This window comes from Pelodiscus sinensis, chromosome 20 (assembly GCF_049634645.1).
Source record: "Pelodiscus sinensis isolate JC-2024 chromosome 20, ASM4963464v1, whole genome shotgun sequence".
NCBI lineage: Eukaryota > Metazoa > Chordata > Testudines > Trionychidae > Pelodiscus > Pelodiscus sinensis.
Genome location: NC_134730.1, coordinates 19295126 through 19304681, shown reverse-complemented (window position 1 = coordinate 19304681; position 9556 = coordinate 19295126). Strand labels below are relative to the sequence as shown.

General features: G+C 46.3%; 1 non-coding gene across 1 annotated transcript; it reads right to left on the bottom strand.

The window, feature by feature from the left end:
* Positions 1-3711: 3711 nt before the first annotated feature.
* On the bottom strand, positions 3712-3783 carry TRNAT-CGU (transfer RNA threonine (anticodon CGU)). The gene has a single exon. It is a non-coding gene; the product is annotated as a tRNA-Thr (tRNA).
* Between the last annotated feature and the right edge of the window lie 5773 nt (positions 3784-9556).

Here is a 9556-nt window from a genome sequence, read left to right as displayed (position 1 = left end):
AGAGTTAGAGTAGTACTGCCTAGCAGCCAGCAGCTGAACAATAGGCATAGACCCCCAATATGGGGGTGAGGAGGAGGGAGTAAGGGGACCCAGGCCCTCCCTCTCTATCAGGTCCCAGCCCAGGGCCCTGTCAGCAGTGGACTGCTCTACTGCTAGCTAAGCAGGGAATCCTGCTGCAACACCCCAAGCTCTTGGGGAACAATTCCCCACCCAACCTACTTCCTACCAGTCTCTTGTGGGTAGGCCTCTCTGTCCCTTCGCTCCAGTGTGGGGGTTTCTCTTGCAGTCCCTCTCCACCTGGCTGCTGGAGCTTGGTCAGTCAATGCCTCCTAGCCTAGAGCTCCTGCAGCAGTCAGTCCTGACAAAGCAGCTTCACAGGCCTTTATACCCAGCTTCTAGCTGGAGCATGCCCAGCAGGCCTGTGGGAGTGGGAACTCCTCAGCCACGTGAGCCAGGTTAACTCCTTCAGGCCCAGTGCAGGGTTGATACTCCCCGTCAGACAGTCAATGCATAAATGTAGATGCAGAGATTGAAGCAGGGTTGAAATCTATGCAGCATCTGTTTTTCACCCCAATTTGGCCTTCCCAGCACCATTTGCAGGTATTATGAGTCACAACAAACCAAAGTCCTTACACAAGGGTAAAAGCGCAAGGAATTCAAACAATCCACCACCCTTAATGCAGCACCAAATGTTCCTTTTATTGAAGCATTTACATTGACAGTTATTTAGCAAAGTACACCATCTCTGTCCTCAGTTCAAATAGTAGGACAAAAATAATTGCAGTAAGTGGTGTAAAAGTTTCCTTTTCCATACTCTGTCCATCACAACTCATTGCTGTGTCAGAGAGGAGCCTGAGCTATAGCTTGGATGAGAAGCTGAACTTCCAGCATTGGGAGTGTTTAGGCCTTCTCTCCACTAAGTGGTGAAACAAGGCTGCAGCTAATGATCCATCAGCAGTTGATTTATCATGTCTGCTTAGACATAATAAATCAATCTCTGAGTGCTCTCCCATCCTCTTGGGTACTCCATCAGGACACCAAGAGTAGCCAAAATTGACAGGAGAAGAGCTCCCCACCCCAACCTGACTGCATGGAAGACACTGTAGTAAGTACATTGACTTTAGCTATGCTATTTGCTTAGCTGAAGTTGCGTAGGGTAGATCGATGGGGGATGGGGAGGAGAGTTTAGTATAGACAAGGCCTTAGATCTAGGGTTTTAATTCAGACCAATCTCTAGCATTAGCACAAACTAGAGCTAGTCTACATTAGCAGGGGAGATCAATCTAAGTTACACAACTTCCACTATGTTCAGCATAGCTGAAGTTGACATACTGAGACATACTTACCATGGTGTCTTCACTGCAGTGTGTCAACAGGAGTCTGCAGTCAACTCCCCCTGAACTTCTCTTTGAAATGGAGTACTGGAGTCCAAGCTGAGAGCAATCTGCAATCGATTTATTACATCTATATTAGACTGGATAAATCAACTCCTGCTGGATTGATGGTTGCCCGTTGATCCAACCGGTAGTAAAAACATACCCAGTATGCTCACATTGATCCTGTGGGCTACAAGCTCTATCCTATTCTACATTAGCTTCTTACACAGTTTAAGTTATTAACAAAGATAAGTATCAGGGGGGTAGCCGTGTTAGTCTGAATCCACAAGAACAATGAGAAATCCTGTGGCACCTTATAGACTAACAGATTTATTGGAGCCTAAACTTTCATGGGCAAACACCCACTTTGTCAGATGCATATAGTGGAAATAGCTGAATTTCCACTACATGCATCTGATGAAGTAGGTCTTTGCCCACGAAAGCTTATGTTCCAATAAATCTGTTAGTCTATAAGGTGCCACAGGACTTCTCGTTCTAACAAAGATAAAGACACGCAGAAGTGTTTTTGGTCACAGTTGATCATTAGCCACAAGACAGGTGTTATCAGTGTCTTAGCTCTTTACTCATCCCAGATTTGTGTCCTCCATTAGGGGTATGATGAGGGACTCTCCAGCTGCTGCTCACTCAGACCTGGATGGTACAGAGGGATTGCTCCCTTTAATAGAAAGGAGCTGTGAGTTCCCTGCTGCATCTTCAGTGTTACTATGGGCTGAGGACAAAAGAGCGTGCGAACTGGACACTTAACTCCATCCTAGACTGTCTATACATGCCGGATGTTAAATAACCACATGCATGGAACTACCTGGTTGGTCGATTAGAAAGATCAATAACTAACAAATGCGGTGGGGGCACAGCAAGCTGTTTTAAAGCCATTATTTGTGTTGCACTCAACTGTTCAAAGGACATTATCAAGATCCTTACCCAGCCCAGAGTAATTGGTTCTCCAGTTTCAATACCAATCCACTTCCCCCAAAGCAGGGAAACAGGTAGGTTAACCTGGTACCCAGTTAACCTGGTACCCGGTTAGCATCACCCTTAATGGAAATAGTAGCCTTAATGGTTGATGCTTATTGAGCAACGATTAACCATTACCCAAGAGCAGCCTCCCTGGCCCACATGCAACCGACTCAGCCTCAGGCTGGTGGGAGGGGAGCTGGTTACCGATAGCACATTCCTACAAGGTAGCAGCCGTGTACATTACACCAGAAGCAGCAGGGCTGCCAGCTCCCAGTCCGCGCAGACTGGGAGCCCACTGCCCTCCGCACGAGGCTGCACGCTCCCAGTCGCTGTGGGCTGAGAGCTGCTGGAACAGGCCCTGCCCAGCCGTGGCGAGCCAGCCGTGGCTACTTCAGAACCCCTCCCCCCTCCCATGTAATCAGTTAGCCTGTTAAACTTAACATTTAACGGGTTAACTAATTACATGGGAGTGTACATTCGTATTGCCAACTCTCCCGGATTGGCCGAGAGCCTCCAGAAACGAAAGATTCATTTTGCAAGAAAGGTTATGTCACGTGAGGAAACCCCCAGAAATGCATTCGGCCAAAATTGGCAACCCTACCAGAGCAAAGCAGAACCTCTGGCCAGCTGCATCGTCCGCATGGAATGCTGAGCCCGGGGCTGCCCAGCTGTAACCCTGCGCAATGCATGACCATGGGCGGTCCAGCTGCATGCCCCACTGTGCGAGGCAACGAAATCCGGCCCCCTCTCCTCCCCGCAGCATGTGCAACGCAAGAAAACCGGCTCCCCAGCTGCAACCCCTCCCCGTTGCAATACAGGAACGCGGACTGGTCCCCGTTCTTTCTCGCGATCTCTCTCCAGCACACAAGCAACGCATGAAAACAGTCCCCCCCCCGCTTGTCTCCCTCTCCGCAAAGCTCTTCTCCTGCAAGGCTCCCGTCCCGCCCGCTTTGCGATGCAAGGCAGGAGCAGACTGTCCGCCTGCAGTCGCGACGTGGGCTCCGCTCCGCTTTGTTAGGCTAGGGCTGAAGATCGCTGCTTGCAGGGGGGGGAGGGTCTGCAGAGAGCAATCCCACCCCCTTACAACGCTCCACTGGTGGTGCGCGCCCAACCCAGCAATCTGGAGGGCCCATCCGGCTCGGTGCGGTTTGTGCGGCGGCGCCAGAGCCCGGTCCATGCAGTAGCACCTCCCCGGGGAGGAGCAGAGGGAGGATACACGGCCCCCTCGCCGCCGCAGCCCGGGCCCCCTTTGAGTTTCTCAATAAACGGAGCAGAGGCTGAAAAATAAAAAGAGGCTGTGTGAGAGGAGGAGTCAGGCTCCCCTGCCAAAGCAGCCCGGGCGCTATATTCCCTTTTCAGGCACGGACGGGGTTCGAACCCGCGATCTTCGGTTTACGAGACCGACGCCTTACCACTTGGCCACCGCGCCTGACGGGCTAGCAGCAGGGGAAAGCAGCCAGTGGAAGGCAGCAGCCAATGAGCTCGGGCCCGCGTTCCATCCGTTTGGGCCAACGTTCTGTGTGTGCTGGTCGCGTTCCATCCGCCTGGCCCGACATTCTATCTGCCTCTGGCTGCGTTCCATCGCTTGGCCCAGCGTTCTAACCGCGGCTCCCCGCGCGGAGCACAGCGCAGTTCCCTCCTCCACTCAGTAGATAAACTTCTGAAGTGCAAAAGTAGCCACGGCTACTTTCCGGCCTTATGTATGTAAAACAGCCCGACGGAGGGGGGCGGGTGGAATGTAATTGCAATGGTGCACCTCTCCTTCCATGTAATTGCCCCAAATATCAGCAGCTCCAGAGCAGGCAAGGAAAATTTTTCAGGACTCACTACAACTAAAGCAAAACACAGCAGCAGCAAAACAAACTTCCAGATCTCTTGTGTGCAGAGCGTGCAGCTGCAAAGCTGGGAGGAGCAGTCCAGGCAGGCCTCGCTTCAATGGACGCTGGAATTCATTAATTCAACTCTCCGCGCCATTTGCCTGCCGCAAACCCGCCAGAAATTGCAAAGCGACCATACAAAAACTTTCAAGGGGTGTAAAATGCTCCCATTCTTCTCTATAAGCAGAGGACGAATACACCCTTCCCTATCTCTATCTCCCCGCCTGAAACCCTTGCCAAGCAGAGGAGAGTAGCAGCTGCAGCAGAATAGCTCCGTTTCCAAGGTTCACGCAAAAGCGGCACCCAGTTCCTCTCAAGAACAAGTGGTTGAAATCGTGTAGGTAAGGCTTGTATGTATCCATCGCCACCGGAGAAAGGATTTCAAGGTACCACGTTTGGAACGCATCTTCCCCGTATAACGCGCTCACTTCTCCCTCCCCCAAACAGCTGCCAAGTCAGGGCAACTCACAGACCTTAACTACGCAACGCTACCTGGAAATACCCTCTATGGCAGCTCTCCTGAGAACGCAGCAAACTTCTTCTTCCCTATTGCAGGTGCATTACCTGTCGCTCACTGGTCTTTTGGGGGGGGGGAGAAGAAAGGGTATTTACATTTTTAACCTGGGGTCTCGCCGCTATCGCAAAGCGGTAGGGGGATTTGAACCTGCGTCTTGCTGACAGAGCACTTCCTAACCCACAGCCAATCCTCTAAGCCACGGAGCACTTCGTGCAGGAGTTCTCTCTTCGTTTCTATAGCGATGCACACGTTGTTATGGTTGACGTAACCACATTAGAAAGCCCTCTAAAAACCAGGGTGGCTTCCCCAGCTACCATTCACGTGAGTGTTAAATGCACACGCAGCAAAACAGCATGGCAGTTAAGACAATTCAGGGTTTTATACTACCTCCCACTTTGCACTAGTACAATGTCCAGTCTAACTTTATTGGGGTTCCCTCATTTCCTTTGGAAGACCAGCTTACACGCTGACATAATTCTGGGTTAGGCCTCAAAATTCATGTTTTTCGTTTGATCCCATTATCCATTATACAATAAAAGAATTATAATAACTATTTCGTTAGAACAGTTTTCTTACAGTTACTAAATCTCTGATCTTGTAGCTAACTTAATAAAACCCCATGAAATCACCCCCGCTGTGATTTCTCCCTATACATTTTTAGGGGATATTTTGGACCATGTAATTTACCATATAATGTAGCTTTGCACTGAAATAACCCTTTTTTGGCTTCCAGCCTTGAAATTGATATACAGTACCTCACTTAGATTTTAATGGCTGATGTCTTCCACCTGAAAACTGTGTAATTGAAGGGGACTATCTATATGATATAATTTAAGCGATCCAGCTTTCTAAAATGTGTCTGTCAATTTGTATGGATGCATCGGTTAAGTCTTATTTGACTTATGGTATCCTAAAAAAAGTACATGTAGTCTGTTATAAGTTATTACATGCTTCCTCCCCTTTTGGTTAATTAAATAAACATCCTGGCTTTGTTTCAGCACATCAGCCCAAGAAACAGCTAATTTGGAAAGATTAAGAGTTGCTTTGCTAAGTATAAAAATTTGGTTTTTAAATTTAAAAAAACTCAAACACTGGAAATCCCAAACCAACTATTCTACTGGCATTAGGCATATTTGACTAGTAAAATATATGTAACAAGTAACTAACTAATACACTATTCATCAATCATGATCCAATTTGTAAGTGATAATAATGTGCTGAATTGGACAGAAATACTAGGCTTATTACCACTATTACAAAATGTAAAAAACCTTTTCAGGAAGCTGCAATATTTCTACATTGCAATCAGGATGCTTTTATTCAGTGCCAGGATGCTTTTATTCAATACCGCTATCTTTGTATGGTTAATCTTCTTTTATGCAATATTTTGTGTCACATGCACAAAGAGAACATAAGAACATAAGAACTGACGCACTGGGTCAGACCAAAGGTCCATCTAGCCCAGTATCCTGTCTACCGACAGTGGCCAGCACCAGGTGCCCCAGAGAGGGTGGACCGAAGACAATGATCAAGTGATTTGTCTCCTGCCATTCTTCTCCAGCCTCTGACAGACAGAGGCCAAGGACACCATTTTATCCCCTGGCTAATAGCCTTTTATGGACCTAACCTCCATGAAATTATCTAGCTTCTCTTTAAACTCTATTATAGTTCTAGCCTTCACAGCCTCCTCTGGCAAGGAGTTCCACAGGTTGACTACACACTGTGTGAAGAAGAACTTTCTTTTATTAGTTTTAAACCTGCTACCCATTAATTTCATTTGGTGTCCTCTAGTTCTTCTATTTAGGGAACTAATAAATAACTTTCCTTTATCGGCCCTCTCCACACCACTCATGATTTTATAGACCTCTATTATATCCCCCCTTAGTCTCCTCTTTTCTAAACTGAAAAGTCCCAGTCGTTTTAACCTCTCCTCATATGGGACCCGTTCCAAACCCCTAATCATTTTAGTTGCCCTTTTCTGAACCCTTTCCAAGGCCAAAATATCTTTTTTGAGGTGAGGAGACCACATTTGTACACAGTATTCAAGATGTGGGCGTACCATAGTTTTATACAGGGGCAGTAAGATATTCTGGGTCCTATTTTCTATCCCTTTCCTAATAATTCCTAGCATCCTATTTGCCTTTTTGACCGCCGCTGCACAGTGTGTGGAAGTTTTCAGAAGAGGTCTACATCTGTTAAGCAAGCAGCTAAAATAATAAGAGTGAAGAGGCAGAAATGCATCTTGGGATGAAAAGGGCTCTCCATTTGTTGCCTCAAGATGTTTGGAAACAGAGGACAGAATAGGATGAAGCCTGCACAAACAACAGTTTAAAACAGCCTTGCTAAATATTTGGAGAGGTAATCACCTGCCTATAACCAACAGTCTACATTGCCTGGCAGAGAACAAGCTAAGTCGGTGGTGGGCAACCTACGGCCTGTGGGCCTCATGCGATCCATTGCAGCCCTATGTGTGGCCTGTGACACGTTTTATTTACTGTTGCCCACACAGGCTATATCTACACTGCCCAGTCTTGCGCAAGAACATATACAAATGAGGCATGGTGATGAATATTGTTGTGCCTCATTTGCATACTTAATGAGCTGCCATTTTTGCGCAAGGGGCTTTTGCTCAAGAAGGAACTGTGTACACACAGCTCCTTCTTGTGCAAAAACCCTCTCTTGCACAAGAGCCATTCTGCCGCTTATTTTCAGTGAAAAAATTAGGTTTACAAGATTTTTCAAAAAAGGGATTTTTTTTCGAACGAACCAAGCCTAGATGGCGGTTTCACTTTCAAAATACCCACTTACAAAAGAATGCAAATGAAGCATGGAAAATTCAAATCCTGGCTTCATTTGCAATTTCAGTAAGTCTAATTTTACATCCCTCTTTCGACATAGCCTGAGCTAAATGCTCTTATTTTCCAGAGCTGGCTGTGTTGCCTGGGAATAGTGCGATGAAATCTGTGAGACTGAGGGCTGACACCTATCCCCCCCAATATCTGACTCCCTAAATCTTCAGTTAGTATATCAACACAAATACAAATCAACCTTCAATATATTGCACCATGCCACCCTGTGTTTTTACTAAATTACTCCCATGCTAAGAAAATTTGTATCTGCATCTGCAAAAATGAGCCATGGATATCTGCATCCACCCGCAGATGCAGCTACCTGTGGATATAAAGTGGATCTCTGTGGATTTGCAGGATTCTAAGTATAGAGCAGTATAAACATGTCAAGCTCTGTATGTAGTTTTAGATTGTACTGACTTTGCTAGTGCTTTTTATGTAGTCTGTTTTAAAACTAGGCAAATATCTAGATGAGTTGATGTACCCCCTGAAACACCTCTGTGTACCCCCAGCGGTACATGTATCCCTAGTTGAGTACCACTTATGTACTAGAGATAGAGGTGAGGGAGACCACATGGTGCAGGCTGTGTTATTTAGCTGTGTTGTTTTTCTTTTTCTGATGCATTTGGTGCAAAGTTTTGCCGAAGATAGCGCTGTTTTAACAAGATGATTGCTAAATCCCAATACCAGATTTTAAATTCTCTGCCCCTCTTTCCCTCCTTTGTTCTTCATTGACTACTTCTTTTCCTGCTGAGGGTTTTAAAAAATGTACTACAAAGCCCTATGACACCACCTCCTGGAATAATATTTAACTGCATATTAATGTTGGATCTATTTTGTCTAACTTCTCAACCAGTGCTTTTTGGAGCATCAATGGCAGGCTTCCTATTTCAGATAGGTGTGGTAGTCAGACCGTACATTTTAATAGAAACTATTTAATGCATGTATTTAAACAATGTTTGTATAATGAAAGAAAACTGACCCATTCGCTCTGAGCCTGAATAGCATATTTCTCTATTACAGTGACCTATGTTGAGCCCTTTAAAATGGCTTATGCTTTGTTTATAAAGTGATGATTGAGTGTATATGCAAAACTGTCATTTAGATCTAATTTGGTCCTAAGGTGCGTTACAAACCCAGACTAGCTGGCTGCTGCTCACTGATAGAGGTAAGATATGCTGGGGCTTGGGTGAACTGCTTTCTCTTCCCTGAGTAAAAAAAAGCCCAAGCCTAAGCCTAACTGAAGGATATCAGGCAGGCACTTAGAGTCAATTAGAACTTGCTAGAAGCTACAGGATAATTAGACATCTGCAGCCAATGCTTTAAAAGGTCTCCCCCAGGCAAGGAAAGGGAAAAGAGCTAAAGGACAGGAAGGAGGAAGTGGTGTGTGGGGCAGCTGTGTGTAGGATTGCAGATGGTTTAACCAAAAACACAGAACACACACCACCACTACCCAAAAAAGGGGGGAGACCAAAGTTGTTGAGAAAAAAAAAAAGGACCCCTACAGTTAAGGAGAAAAAAATACAAAAGACAGCATGGCCCCTTTAAGGCCTTTGGGTTTTTTTTTTGTTTTTTTTTTGCCATCTTGTTTTCTTACTCTGTGTGAGAAGAGCGCTCCCCTGTGGAACCAGGTAAGTGGGGAGGAGGTGGGGCTCAGGGGGGCTGAGAGAAGAGTCCGGGAGGGGCCCGGGGGCTGGGTTGGGTGGGGGGGCGGTAGCTAAATGTGGTAAGGTTGCTAGGTGTCTGGTATTTTTGCCTCCTGGCAGAAAAAAAAAAGCAGAAAATACTGGGCATTTTAGGTGTCCTGTATTTTCTGATTTTTTTTACCTGAAAGGAGGTGAAAATACCAAACTGTCCAGGTCAATACTGGACACCTGGCAACCTTAGCTGTGTGGGTGTGAGCTGAGGACAGATGAGCAGGTACCAAAGGAGAGGTGCTACAAGTGGCCTAGGGAAAAG